The sequence below is a fragment of the Urocampus carinirostris genome, chromosome 3, assembly GCF_059441175.1.
Source record: "Urocampus carinirostris isolate Australia breed hairy pipefish chromosome 3, RoL_Ucar_1.0, whole genome shotgun sequence".
Lineage (NCBI taxonomy): Eukaryota > Metazoa > Chordata > Actinopteri > Syngnathiformes > Syngnathidae > Urocampus > Urocampus carinirostris.
This window is the reverse complement of record NC_142351.1, coordinates 16,701,031-16,715,933: the sequence shown is the minus strand read 5'-3', so window position 1 is coordinate 16,715,933 and position 14,903 is coordinate 16,701,031. Positions and strand designations below refer to the sequence as shown.

At 40.5% G+C, this 14,903-nt stretch overlaps 1 protein-coding gene across 3 annotated transcripts in view; it reads left to right on the top strand.

The window, feature by feature from the left end:
• Positions 1-14,903, top strand: part of LOC148368946 (beta-1,3-galactosyltransferase 1-like) — a 165,852-nt gene that overhangs the window by 102,343 nt on the left and 48,606 nt on the right. The window contains exon 1 of one of the 3 annotated variants that reach the window (XM_088329811.1): positions 10,995-11,390. The exons of the other annotated variants lie outside the window; for them this stretch is intronic. The gene's annotated coding sequence lies outside the window, so the exon portion shown is untranslated. Of the gene's footprint in view, positions 1-10,994; positions 11,391-14,903 lie in introns of those variants that run through there. 3 annotated transcript variants of the gene reach the window in all.

The window sequence follows — 14,903 nt, the reverse complement described above, 5'->3', positions numbered from 1 at the left end:
GTATTAAAACCAACCCAGCCTGAGCACAACTAACTAACTTGACTTGCAGGGTTGAGCCCAAAACAAACATGAAATTTCATATTCTATTTGTGAGGACTCGGGAAGAAGAGAGGTGATTTATGATAACAAATCAAAGCCTGTTTTTTCTAAGGTTAACAGGAAAATTCTAAGGGTGTCCGCCATTTTGACAGGTTGAAAATGTGCCTTTACCCACAGAGGTAAAATGTCCTTAAGAGTCTAGTGTGGCACTTTGAGAGAAAGGCAGAGAGACAAAGAAGAAAAATGTGAGATGGATAAAAAAGCAGATAGAGAAAAGCGCAGCCTGACCCGAACGTAATGATTCACATTTTAAGGCTCGGTCACACAGCCTTTCACGGGCGTATCGAGGCTGAATCACGGCCAGAAGTTTCTGCCCGTGAAGCAGACGCGGTGGAAAATGTGCAAGATTGGCTAAACCCGCTGTTTACCCGTGGTATGCCCGCGAAACAGACGCCGGCCACTGTTCCGCGTCCTTGTCGCGGGTAACCGCGGCTGCATCGCGTTTGACCGTACTTACACGCGGTGCACACGCTAATGCACGTGATAACACCGCGATACAGGCGCAGAACAAACGTGCTATGACCATGCTTTACCCGCGATTACCCGCTAAAATTTTGCGTCCTACCCGCGTGTAACCACGTCTTGGCCACGGCCGTAGCACGTCCTAGAACGTTCGTACCGCGTCTTTACCTCGTGTGTACCATGTGTGCCGCTCGCGGCTACGCGTGGTCTAAAGTTTTGAGCAGCGCAAAACTTTTTCGTGCGGCCAACCGCGTGTGAATTTCTTACCGCATCTCAAGCACGGCTGTATCTCATCCGTATCACGATCTCAAAGCGTCCAACAGCGTCTGCTTCATGGGCAGAAACTTCTGGCCGTGATTCAGCCTCGATACGCCCGTGAAAGGCTGTGTGACCCTACCCGAATTTCGATCTTACCTCTGTTTCGGCTGAACCGCTTTTAGCGGCCGTCAGAAAAATGAATACATTTGAGCTCCCTGTATTAGATGCAGGGTTGAAATTGTGTTACAAAAGTTGCAGCATATAGTCCGGAAATAACAGTAAGTTAATAATAATAATAATATTAATGGAAATAACTAAATATTTAAAATATTATCCAAAATATATTATTAAAACTATCGATACAATAAGAAAAAAGAACATTCACATTACTTGTTTGCTTTGGAAGGAGAGATGAAGCTCTCACTCATCATTTATCGATGCCTCAAGTGTGTTATTAAACTCAGTGTCTTTCTTGTGTCCCCTCCTCAAGCTGTCACCTAATCATAGTGGAGGAATTTACGTGCCTTATTGAGCTTCGGTCCTTTGTTGCCAGTCGTTCGCCTGCGGTGGCCACCAAGTGCAAAAAGAAAAGCGAAGGGCGTGCGTCCTTTTATGAACTCCCTTTTTTTTCTTCGTTCATGAATTTATGATTCCTTTTTCAATTTGTGTGCCCAAATATTGCCATTTCTTGACTCTCTGTATGTGTCATGCCAGTGCTGGGCAGCCTTTTCTATAGCAAGGGGTGGTAGAATTTGTGATATTTTCACGTGTTTTTACCTTTTCCCAGAAACCATCCACCCATTACCTGCACCGTATGGGTGCTTGTTCCCATCCCAGCTGGGTAGGGGACATCCTGAACTGGTTGCCAGCCAGTCGTAAGGCACACAGAGATAGACAACTCACTCGCGGGTTCACACCTAGGGACAATTTGGACCCACCAATTAAACTGCCATGCATGTTTTTGGAATGCGGGAGGAAATCGAGCCAGCGCACAAAAATGAGGGCTCAAAATTACGGTACTTATTAAGAAGTGAAGTTAGTAGAGTATGTCGGGAACCGGCTTCTTCAGCTTGGCTCACTAAAAGAACCGGCTCTTTCCGGTCCTAAACGGCTCTTCAGGTTGTTTTTGCTTCTTTAATCCCAACATGACCAAATATTAAGTAAAATTATGCACAAAATGACTTAAAGCAAGGGGGGAATAGAACAAAAAAGAAAAAAATACCAAAATGAAAAGTAGTTAAAATATGAGAAAAAAAAGAAACAAAAGTAAGAGAAAAAAAAGAAGGAAAAATTAAGAAAAAAGCCAGAAAAAAGAAAAAAAAGAAATTTAGGAAAAAAGTAAATAGAGAACAAAAAGAAAAAGGTAACAGCTCGAAAAAATAAAAACAATGAGATTTTTTTTAAAGGATTTTTTTCAGAAAGTGGAAAAAAACACAGAAAAAGGTATAAAAAAGTTTGTGTTGCATTCAAATATTTTCCAATTATATCAAATGAATTTTGTTCCCAACATTGTACTTCCACTAAAAAAATGTGATTAAGTACAGTTCTGTATCTTACAACCGATTAAATAAGCCCCCAAAAATGTTAATATTATGCAACAAAATATATCAGGAAATAAAAAGAAATGGATATCTTGTGAAAGAATTGTAAGAACAAACGACGTTTATAGGCCGTACAACCTTTGCAATATTACATGAGTCAATTCATTCAAAAGAGAAAAATAATTTTGCATTGCTGGAAACTCAGCAAAATGTAACGTGATGTCAAGTTTTGGACATGTTTGATAATTAATTATCTTGCCACACTTGGGATTGCTGTTGCTCACTGTAGTTTCAAGCATTGCTCACCGACTTTGTGTGAACGCTTAGACCCCGGGAAAATTACAGGGAACATCGTCTGCATGTGGCCTCGCTGTTGGATCACATCCCTCGAGATCGTTTTTATGGTGTTGTCATGTGAAGCGTAAATCGCCTCCTATGCGAAAGCCAAGCTGTGTACACGTTGAGGCTGAATGGCAAAATTCGCGTTGGTTTATATCAGTCGATTAACAAAAAAATATTCGAGGTACTAACATCTCAAATAATCTCAAGGTATACAAGCAGTAAGATTGCAATTTTGTTTTAATGATCAAAGTCAACAAAAATGTATTTTGATCGGCGCTAAACATAGATTGTGCGAGAAAATTAGTGGAGCTTTTGTGTGCGGGTTTTGCCTCAACGCCGATCCATATCAGGTAAATAACGAATAAAATGACTTTTTATGCCAGAAAAGTTAATGGATAGCTCAGATGCCCAGTTTATATTCACAATAGCTTAGCTTACACATACGTTAAACTTTACAATCAATGATTTTCCTTGGCTTGTACCCACCTTAATTACATAGTGTTGGTGGAATGAATAATGATACCGATAATAACAATTAAAAAATTATTATTATTTACAATAGTCATTTAATGACCTTGTTGGTGATAGAAAGGAGTGGAGAGGTGTTGTGAAAGGATAGTGGGATTGTGGACGCGTTCTTAAGGATGGGCTGAGCACCCGTATGATGCGGCAGGGGTAAACCAGTGAAAGCTGTCGGGCCTTGCTGTTGAACAGAAGAGTCTGTTGTGTCACCCTGACCCGAGTGACATGGCCGCTTTCTGGTGTCCCATTTCATCTGGAGGGACGAAAGCATGACCAACTTGGGTGCCAAGGTGCCTAACTTGTTTGGGTGTTTGGGCAATTGGGTTGGCCATGGTCCAAAAATTTTTGTGTGTTTTTTTTTTTTGCCATTTATTTCCCTTTTATTTTATTTGTTATTGTATGTGTGTGTCTTGCTGTCGGTCACCCCTCTTGATATGACCAAGGTAGATAGATAGATAGATAGATAGATAGAACAATTGTCATGTCAAGTCATGTTTATGTGAATAGCCCTTAATCACAAGGAGTCCCATAGGGCTTCACAGACCATAGATTATTGCAAACCACAGACTACCGTATTTTCCGCACTATAGGGCGCACCGGTTTATAGGGCGCACCCCCCAAAAATAGTTTTTTGTTCTATATCTTCCATAGTTAAGGCGCACCGGATTATAAGGCACTACAATGGGAACGTCGACAAAACAGTCAGATAGTTCAGCCAAACTTATTACTCCCTTAACATTCCGAAAGCTTGCAAAGAAGCAAATACGTGTCGTATACACGTGCGGATGCGGTGTCCGTACGATGTCACTCAAATGCATCGTTCCAAATATCATTCGGAAGGTTAAAGTCTTGGGATTCAAGAAATGCCAACCATTCCTTAGTTTCTATTTTCTTTTTCGCTCGCAACTTTACTGTGCATATGACAATAAACACTTGGAATTGAGTTTAATTTAAAAAAAGACCCATCACAGAAACATCAATATCACTCTGAAACAAGATACTTGGAAAATATATAGCCGGAGTAGCTCACCGAATTCGTTGTGTTCAATTATTATGTGCAACCATGGGCCTCTTATATCCGTGAGTGTAGTAAATCCAGGAGAATAAAATAATTACAAATACGGAATAGTAAAACATACTTTCTCTATGCCGTAGACAACCAACCAAACTTGCTATTCACATTCATCTTTTTCGGCCAATTGCAGGCTTTGTTATGAAATGAAATGAAATGATCTGCATTTATATAGCGCTTTTCAAGTCAATGACTTCCCAAAGCTCTTTACAATGTGTTCCACATTTCCCAATAGCGGCCTTGCAGCCATGTAAGGCGCTAACCTGCTTATTGGGGGTATTAGGGGTTCAGTGTCTTACCCAAGGACACTTCGACATGTAACACGGACGAGCCGGGATTCGAACTAGGATCCATTGATCCCAAGACGAGCGCTCTACCTCCTGAGCTACTGCCGCCCCGTTGTTTTGTCCCTTTAGCCTATGCAAGCCTGTAAATCATAAAAAGAATCCGCCCCCTTTACCTCCGAATAACTTTAGCCAATAGTGATTGATTCAACTGATGATTGACACATCTTTTTTAGCCAATTGCAGGGTTTGTTTTGCCCCCTTTAGCCTATGCAAGCCTGTAAATGATAAAAAGGATCCGCCCCCTTTACCTCCGAATAACTTTAGCCGATAGTGATCGATTCAAATGATGATTGACACATTGGTTAGCCAATGAAACACGGGTGTATAAATCCCATCATACACCGCGGACTACTTCACGTTCGGGGGGAAATCTAGATAGATAGATAGATAGATAGATAGATAGATAAATAGATACTTTATTCATCCCCGTAGGGAAATTCACACTTCCAGCAGTCTACCCCGTTGTTTATTAACAGATGATATATATATAAGGCGCACTGTATAATAAGGCGCATGGTCAGCTTTTGAAAAAAATTAAGACTTTTAGTTGCGCCTTATAGTGCGGAAAATACGTTATTATGACACCATCCCCTGATCTAAAACCTATATGAGGGCAAGAAAAAAACTTAACTTTATAGAGCATGAAATGTTTATTTTTGGTACAAACCAATACAGGTTACTTATACAAGCCATAAACATACTTATAAAAACCTTAAACATGCATTCCATACAAAATATAGCACCTAAGCAACATAGAAACAAATTCATCTTACGAACGATCGTCCGGATCATTCATAAGTGGGGCAGCGTCTGTAAGAGCTTTTGTTTGCTTTTTTCACTGCGGGTCTTTTAAAAGCCCACTGTGCAGGCTTTTACCCACCACCTGTGAGTTGAAACACAATTGACCATGAAAAAGGGCCAAGTTATTTTCTTTTCTCCGGAGCCTTTCTTGCATACACAAAGACCTAGGGCTTTCAAATCAAATGTAGCCTTAATAAAATGCCATCAGTGAGTTGTAAGAGAGGTACAAGGAAATACGGGTGTCAGCTTTGTGCTAAGTGCAGCTTAGAGCTGCTGAAATATCCTCAGATAATTAATCATTCAGAACCAATGCGTCACAGGCATGGATTTGTGCCTTAGAGGCAAGTTTTGCCAAATTAGTTGGCACAAGTTTATTTTCTTCTTTAGCTGGATGGGAAAATGTTAAATAGATAACATTTTACCACAGAAAAAGGTTCTGTCAATGAATTGTTATGGCAATAGGGCTTCATGTATTGATGGGGCATTTTCATCTGTTCATTTCTCCAAAAGTAGGTCTCCTTTTAGTGATGATCTAGGATTCAAACAGCTGGTTAGGAGATCCTTTATAGGCGTGTGCCAAGGGTACAAGGACAGCACGCTCGAGAGACTACAAACCGAAAATGTGTGCACATTTTGTGAGTTTACTCCTTGTAATCTGCAAAGATCATTTCCAAAGTTGTGGAAATATTTGTTTCTTGTTTATTGCTTCAAGGATATCACCCCAAGCTGCAGCATCTAATTTTCAATGGTGTCCTCACAACTCATACACACAATACTGTACAAGCAATTAATTTACGACATAATACATAATTTGAATTTAAAAAAAAGAACAGCAAAAAAATTAAAAGACACAAAACACATTTTGTCATCCTTGTCAGGACCAGAACTGAAACAGGGCTCGTTTCTCTCAGTTTTATTGGGAAAAAAGGAAAGGATTGCACGCACGATCCGGTGATCGCTGGTCTCGGGAATCGGTCGCTCTGAACGCGGAACTGGGACTTCTGTGGCGAGCGATGGCGGTGTCGGGAGCGGAAAAAATGGGTCAGTAGCCGGGACAGGAGAGCAAAAAACGTGGTCGGGATCAGAAACGAGTCGAAAGCCAGGAAAGGTGAGTAGACGTGGTCAGGATCAAAAAACGGGTCGACGCCGGGGAAATGACAGGAGCAAAACCAGGTGTGAGTCAGGGTTGAAAAAAAGCTTGCCTAGAGTAAACTGAGGTTCGCAAACGGACTGACAACAGGTGACAGAAAGGAGTGGGTTTAAATAGTGGTCGCTCTGAATGCCGAAGTCGGACTTCCGTGGCGAGCGATGGCGGTGTTGGGAACGGAAAAAACGAGTCAGTAGAAGGGATAGAAGAGCATAAACATGGTCGGGATCGGAAACACGTTGAAAGCCAGGAGTGGAAAGTAGACGTGGTCGAGATAAAAAATGGATCGTTATTCGGGACAGGAAAACAGACGTGGTCGAGATCAAAACCGGTCGTAATTCAGGACGGGAGAGCACACTTTTTTTTTCCGGTTTGAACAAATTTATTGACACTAATAAAAGCAAACAAATAATGTGAGGTTTGAACAACCCTTCTCGACAATTTTAACAGCAATCAAGCATATTCACAATTTCGTTATGTAACATCTTTGTTAGTGTCAATAGATCCGTCCAGGCCAAAGTCGATTGTTTTTTGGTCTGAACAAATCCACCGACACCGACAGCAGCAAACAAACAATGTGAGGTTCGAACAACCCCTCTCGACAATCTCAACAGCAAACAAGCATATTCACAATTTTGTTATATCTGACAATATGACGTTTTAACATTTTTTTCTGACATTTTCAACATCAATTAAACCATTTCAGAGTTATTATCTTTTAACAGTAGTTAACCAATGTGTAAAGGGCAATACTATTGTGCAAGGGCATAGCTCTGTCTTCTCAAATGGGATTTCATCCCACCCTCCCAAGCAGCATCCTCCAGTCCTCTGTGTGGGTCCTCTCCATTCTTACTCCTACTTTCCACAACCAGGTCGTTGCTGGCGGGACCCCCACAGTGGAGCTCCGGGTGGGTGCAGACGATTCAAGATCAAAACAGATTGTAGCGGGAGACAAACAGGAGCAAAAAAACGTGACAGGCAAAAAAGGGCTTGCCGTGTAAAAATTCGCAGACGGACCAACAAAAAGGGACTGACAGCATTTTAAACATATAGTCTGTGAGACGAATCTGATCTGTTGGATAACTTTGTCTGTCCCTCCGTATATTTCTGAGTATGTCAAAAAAAGAAGCAAGTCTCTAGTTTATTTTTATTAAAATGTATGTTTTTTATTTTAATTTTATAATTAAATCCAAACCAAACGCCACTTCCCACCTCTACAGGGCAGTAAAAGTGTTAAAGACATGCATTAGGTACTGACGCGAGTTTGTACTAGGGAATAAACATTTGCGATGTGATGTGTCCATCTCAAAATAAACTGACAAGCTTCCTTTGTCAACAGTCAACGCAAAGTGCGGGGTTTTCCAGGAAAAAGTGACTAAGAATTGTTTATTCACCAAAGTGAAGAAATATGTTGTGTTAAGAAAAGATCCCTTATCATCTGTGACTATGATGAGGGTCGGTACAGGTACTTGAAATCCTTAAAAAGGCCAGAATTGAAAAGTGTCTGAATTTTGGGTAAAGGGCTTGTAAATGCTTGAAATTATTGCCATATTTCTCAACAGGTCTCATTAAATATGACTCTACTTCCCAAGGTTTCTTCATTTTCCTCATGTTGAGGTTATTGAGTTTTTTCTTGCCCTCATGTGGGTTTCAGATCAGGGGATGGTGTAATAATAGTCTGAAATAATAGTCTGTGCAATAATCTGTGCAGCCCTTTGAGACTCTTTGTGATTAAGGGCTATACAAATAAAGATGACTTGACTTGACTAGTTACTGCTCTCTGGTGTCCTTGCTATGCCATCGCATTTATTCTTCCCTCCAGCATCTGGCATTAGTTTGTAATGGTATTGTCCTATAAAGTGTCATTGCCGTCTACTTGCAAGGATTATGTATGTTTTTGTATCTATTTTGAACAGTTGTTATGGGCCATGAAATAAATAAGGTGGTGTTTACCAATGGTAAATTATAATGGGAAGAACTTTCTGCAACTGCAAATGTAAGCTTCTTATTACTTCAATGTCATTTTTATCCATATGGGGGAGATTAGTCTGGAAAACCAATATATTTGTGATTTACTCAAGATCAAAAAAATCATCCATCCATCTATTATCTGCACAACGTATCCTCAATAGAGTCGCCGGGGTGCTGGAGCCCACTCCAGCTATCTTTGGGCAGTGGACAGGGGATACCCTAAAATGGTTATCAGCCGGTCGCAGGGCACACAGAGACAGACAATCCACTCACTCATTCACACCTAAGTACGATTTGCACGGGGAGAACAAGCAAACTCCGCACAGGAAGGCTGGTAGCTGGATTTGAAATCATGACCTCAGAATTGTGCCACAGACGCGCTTAAAAACTCAGCTGGCGTGCTGCCCTATGTCTTGATAAATGCACAGGGTTAGGTAGGGTTACTTTAACTGGATTACGTTAAATTACTTTTGGATTACTCAAATACCAAATATGCTAAAAAAAGACAAGAGAAGCTAAATATGAATAAAATTACTAAATTTTGTGCAGGCTTGGGGAGTAACGGAATACATGGAACGGCAAAATGATGTTGGCAAGCTGTTTGGATTTATTTTCATTACGTTTCTGGCGCATTTTATGTTATTTTTGCCGGAGATCAAAGCCAGGAGAGAAAGCTTACCACGTGTTGTGAGTCATAATTTTATTCATATTTAGTTTCTTATGTCTTTTATTAGCATATTTGGTATTGGAGTAATCCAAAAGTAATTGAAAGTAATCAAGTTAAAATGCACACGTAAATCGCTGATATTTTTCTGGCTCTGCAAAATACATGATTCACACCTTCTTTTTTAATGGTACTGGAGAAATTGGAATGTTGGCTTTTTAAAATCCTTGATAAGTGTTTGGATTTGGTCATGGTCTACGAACACAACTTGTAGGGTAGCTGACACATGTAGGCGGAATAATAAAGTATAGTACAGGAAAAACAAAGCTAAATGTTAGGTGAGAACATAAGGTCTTGATTTTGCACCAAGTTTGACACGCCTGATTTGAATTGAATTGTCTTTATTTTCATTTATATTAATTACATGAAACAATGTATGCAAGGAGATTGGACATGGCATTTTATTGTTTTTCGGTGTAGAGCGTCATACTGCTCTACAGAGATGAGCCGGACCTCAAAATTGACGGGCATCAGCTGTGACAATTCTGCTACTAAATCACTACTGGCTTTCATATATTGGTGGCGATGACATTACACCCTTTGCTTTTGTAACATACCATGTTCTAAAAAAAATCTATAGTACATTGAATCATCATAATATTATAACATTTCCCTTGAGAGAATCTAGACTGCATCTGTGAGTGATGCATGGCAAGTCGAAGTGTGCAGCTGTCAATCAAACTGAAGCGGAAAGTTCCTTTTTCTGCTCCAAAGTGTCGAGGTTCCTCAAAAATGAGTAAGGAGACAACTCTGACAAGTGAGTTGGGAGTTAGAGAGCTTCCTGCCTACCCACAAAACAACAAACACTCGCTCCACTGAAGACTTTTAATAGCTTGGGGGCAGACTTGTAGTCCCATGTGACGGATGAATTTTTTGTTGTAGTTGGTTTTTGGTACTTTTTCTTCTCAGCAAACCTTAAAATTTTTTCTTCAAACATCGGCATAGGTCAGGTTTCTTTTTCAGTTACCTTTCTTTGAAAAAGTTAATATGCTCTATCATTAAGACGTTTGTTTCTTTCAAGACGTGACATGAATGTTTATTCGACTCGTTTGTGGCAGAAATTCTGTATTGGTAATGTACCTCTGTGACTGATATGCCAATTGACACAGGTCTTGTCTAAACCCCCTATGTGCCTGTCAGGCATCTATTATGGCAGCCATATGAATGCTTAAGCGTTTGTGAAGAGTAAAGCAGGGAGGTATTTGCATATTCACTTTGATGTCACCAGTTTGTCAAGGTGAGTCCAAACCCCGAGACAGCCACATGTTCAGATTTCTTGAGCTGCTAATGAGACACACACACTTTCCTTCTGCTGTTTTTAAACATACTATTAGTATTGTCTTCATTTTCATTGACAACAACATAATATTGTTTACAACTATATGAGCTTAGTCACTCCAGGAAAATCATATAATAAATAATTAAATGAGGGAAAACAATTGCAAGGATATTAGGATTAAAAAAAAGCAAAACTACAGGGCAGTGCTCGGAGACTAGCTCAAGTTGTAATCATTCTGCAATAGCATTGAGCAGCGACGTAATTCCAAAATAAATCAAGAAATTAAATATGAATACCCATTTTCTATACATAGGAGAGATGTGTGCGCTTGTTTAGGTGGTTCTGGACCTAGGGAATAAACTGTCTCAGAACCTGTTAGTCCTTGTTTCTAGGGACCTATAGTGTCTAGCAGACGGTCAAAGCGATGGTCGCTGAAATGTAAGAAGTCCTTTATACTTAATGTTGTTGGCTCTGCTGCGTTATCGCAAGCCGGCAATGTTCTCCTGACTGAACAAAGAGCTGCCAATGATTTCTTTGGCTGTGTTGATAACTCTTTGTAATGTCTCCCTGTCTGCTGCCATGCTCCCAGTATACCACACCGTAATGCCATATGCTCTCCACTGTGGCTATGTAGAAGGACACAAGCAGTTTCTGTTCCAGTTTTTTCTGAACACTCTCAGGAAGTTTCTACCATGGCTCTGGTGTAAGCACATAAGGGAAAGTCATCTGAGATGTGCACGCTGAGGAATTTGAAGGAGTACACTCTTTCTACACAGTATCCATCGACAAGGGGAAGTTGATCAGCGCAGCTCCTTCTAAAATCAAGTATGCGTTCCTTGGATTTTGTTGTGCAGAGCAGGTTCCTTCTCATTTTCATGAAAGGCTTCAATTATTTTGTTTTGCCCCTGTGAAAAACGAGTGGACAATATAAACATTTTACAGTTAGAGATGGGGCATGCCACACAGGTAGCATTAAAAGCTGACGGCAAGTGACACATGGAAGCTGATCGGTGTGCTACCTTGTATAAACCATTTTTAAAAAGGGAGTGCAGTTTACGAGCACTCGTAAATTAGACCACAAATACCAGCTCAGTAGCCTAGATGGTAGGGCGCCCGCTTTGAGACTGGGAGGTCGCTGGTTCGCGCCTCGGCCGAGTCATACCTAAGACTTATAACATTGGTAAAATGGCGGCGCCCTCTGTTGGCTGCGGCTGCATCGGCTCGCTACAACGGGTCAGGTGTATCGACATTTCGTTCTGTGTACATTGTTACAAAGAATGACAATACAAAGGAAATTATTATTATTATTATTATTAAATACCATTTTGACTTGAAGGCAGCAATCTTTGATTATGCCTGACACCGAGTCACCTTTTCACAAATTGTATATGCTGCCTGTATAGGGCATCGAGTGCCATAATTTAGAATCACACTCGGGCATAGTTCTCCGGCTTCTCCTGCCTTTAAAATCACGAGGCAGGGGCCTCCATCTTTTTTGGAGTTGCCTCGGGCAAACAGGATTGATTGACATTGCTCAACAAAGCGCAAAACTCCACTGGTGTTTAAAGATGGGTTTCCAGTAACTAAGGGATCGGGGAACCGTTAGCTTGTGAGCCATGTATGGTTCATTTCTTGTGCATATTTGGCTCGGAGATAATTTAAGACATTTTTTATCATATTCCTACAGACTGAACAGTTAGTTCAAAGTCAAGACAATATTGATATCTAGGGGGTTGGTCCAGTGCATATAGGACGGTGTTTACTGTGAGGGTATAACTCCAACATACCGAGTTTTTGCTGTACACTTGTAAATACCGTAAATTCCGGACTATAAGCCGCTACTTTTTTCCCAAACGTTCAACCCTGCAGCTTATTCAGTGATGCGGCCAATTTATGTAATTTTTCTAACAGCCGCCAGCGGCGGTTTAGTACAAAAGGTAAGATTTAGACCGCTGAAATATATGCGCCGAGGCTGCAACTTCTTAGCTTGTGCACAATTTAAATTAGCGTAGACATATCCTCACCATGTAAAGTGCAATAAGAAAGGCACGTGACGCAGCTTTCAAGCTAAAAGCAATCGAACAGTCCGATGAAGAAGGAAACAGCGCTACTGCACGTGACATCTATTTTGCGAGTGTGTTGCTGACGTGTCTTTTAATAAGGGAGCGTGGGAAGACGTCTATGTGACAAAGTCTCATTCCCATACTGGGGGAGGCGACTTTGGTAACGTTAGTTATAAGGAGTTTGATAAGTACGGCTCACCGTGGTTTCTGCAATTACCGTATATTTATTTAACAGACACGTTTACTGTGTTGCGAGCGTGTTTCTAGTAGCGTTTTGCTACTCTTCACAGGCACGGTTTGGGATGAAAGTTATAATATTATTATTAAAGCTTTGAAAACTCTCTCGGTGTACCGTCTTTCTTTGTAAATATGTGTAATCATGTATAATATGTATTTGCAACTGTATATTTTTGTAATGTATTTATTTTAGAGACTTATTCTGATATGTTTTCCACGGGCAAATCAAAAAGAAGGACAACGGAGGCTGATGGGAAGTGGAGTAAAGGTGAGACGTGTTTGTGGACGCAGCGGACAATAGTGGATATATATTTTTCCCACCCTTACCTTTGGAAATATACTTTTTTTTCCCTTGGATTATTTTCAACGGGACCCGGACTCTGCAGGTCTGCATAAATCTTAACTACCGGTATCATTTTCCGTTCATTTTGCCGGCTGTGGTTTTTAGACTGTGTACTTTATATTCAGTTACAATCGCGGGACTCAAAGTCGGGTTCGGATCAATTTTGTGATTATGTTACTTCTTTTAAAGTGGGCGCATGCGGCTTATATACAGGCGCGGCTTGTGTAAGTACAAAAGCGGTTATCCTCTTAAAATGTGGTGGGTGCGGCTTACAATCAGGTGTGCTTTATAGTCAGGAATTTACGGTAATTCTTTAAATGGACGCTCGTCAGACAATTTAAGTTCACTGTTGAGACACTTTATGATGAAAAGGCACAGAAAAAGCTTTAACCGATAACAAATGTCTTACCCAGAGGCTCTAACAAAGCGCCACGAGCAATTTCATTGAATGAGCGGTAGGAATGGGTATAGCTATACACAGAACAAGACGCGCGCACTCTTTCACCTTTGCCCAGCGTTGTCTGCCCTGGAGGTAAATACAGTACGTTGATATCCTCGTTAGCAGTATTTTGTAAAGTTTTTACAAAGGAACTTTGCTTGCACCTCATTTTTAAACCATTATTAAGGACAAAAATGACAGTCAAACCAGCTTTACTACTCTTAAGTAATTGCGGGTGGGAGACATGATAAGTGGTATATTTATATTTATATGAGACAAAGGCTCTGGTATTATTACTGTTTTGTAGGGTTTATGAAACCTTCAAAATTTGGCTGAAGAATTAGCTTTTGTCCGGAGAGCGTTTTTAGCGTTTTTATTGAATTGTATCTTAAAATATATGTTCTGGCTCTCTCCCCAAAGAAATCGATATTTGTGTAGCATAGAATCATCAGAACACTTTTAATGTTTGTATACAACATTTTAATACAACATTGTAAAAGGCTCTTAACGTCCTGGAATTAAGTTGCTCTAGCATAGACGGTGTATTTTGCTTCGTATGACCTTTAAAAATCGTTTCCCTCTAAACAGCTTATTTCAACATGTGTACTACTTCATTTAAAGAACGTCTTGTTAGTAATTAGAGGCTGTTCATCAGTAAATTAACAACTAAATTAACACTTGTAATGTTTGTATCGGGGCAGCGCGGCGGCGCAGTGTTAGCGCGTGTGCGGCACAGTTCTGAGGTCATGGATTCAAATCCAGCTACCGGACTTCCTGTGCGGAGTACTGTGAGGAGGAATAATGGGTCATTGAGAGCACTGATGCCATTTCATGTGTCTTCTGTATCCCAAGTGGTCTAGTTGATGGGATCCAACGCTCCTCCCGCACAATCGGGGTTCGATTTCCTGATGCATTCAAGTGTGAACAACCATCCATGTCCTTGCCGACCTGGTGTTCGGAATCAGTGCTCCTAGTATTGCCACCCGGTTTGGTCCCTGTCGCCACCATTTTTTGACTGATCAATAATAGAACGAGTATAGGGATCCATTTCCAATTTTGTCGGCATTTTGGGCGCACCGGATTATAAAGTGCAAATTTAAAATTCTGGCCTTTTTTGTGGTTTGTGGCCTTATAGTCTGGAAAATATGGTAATCCAAAAATTGTGTTGCTTGGGTCAATTTTAGCTTTTAATGAGAGGTGGTTTATGTACATTAAAAAAAAAAATTGCTCAAATTAGCGTATGATTTACTTTGATT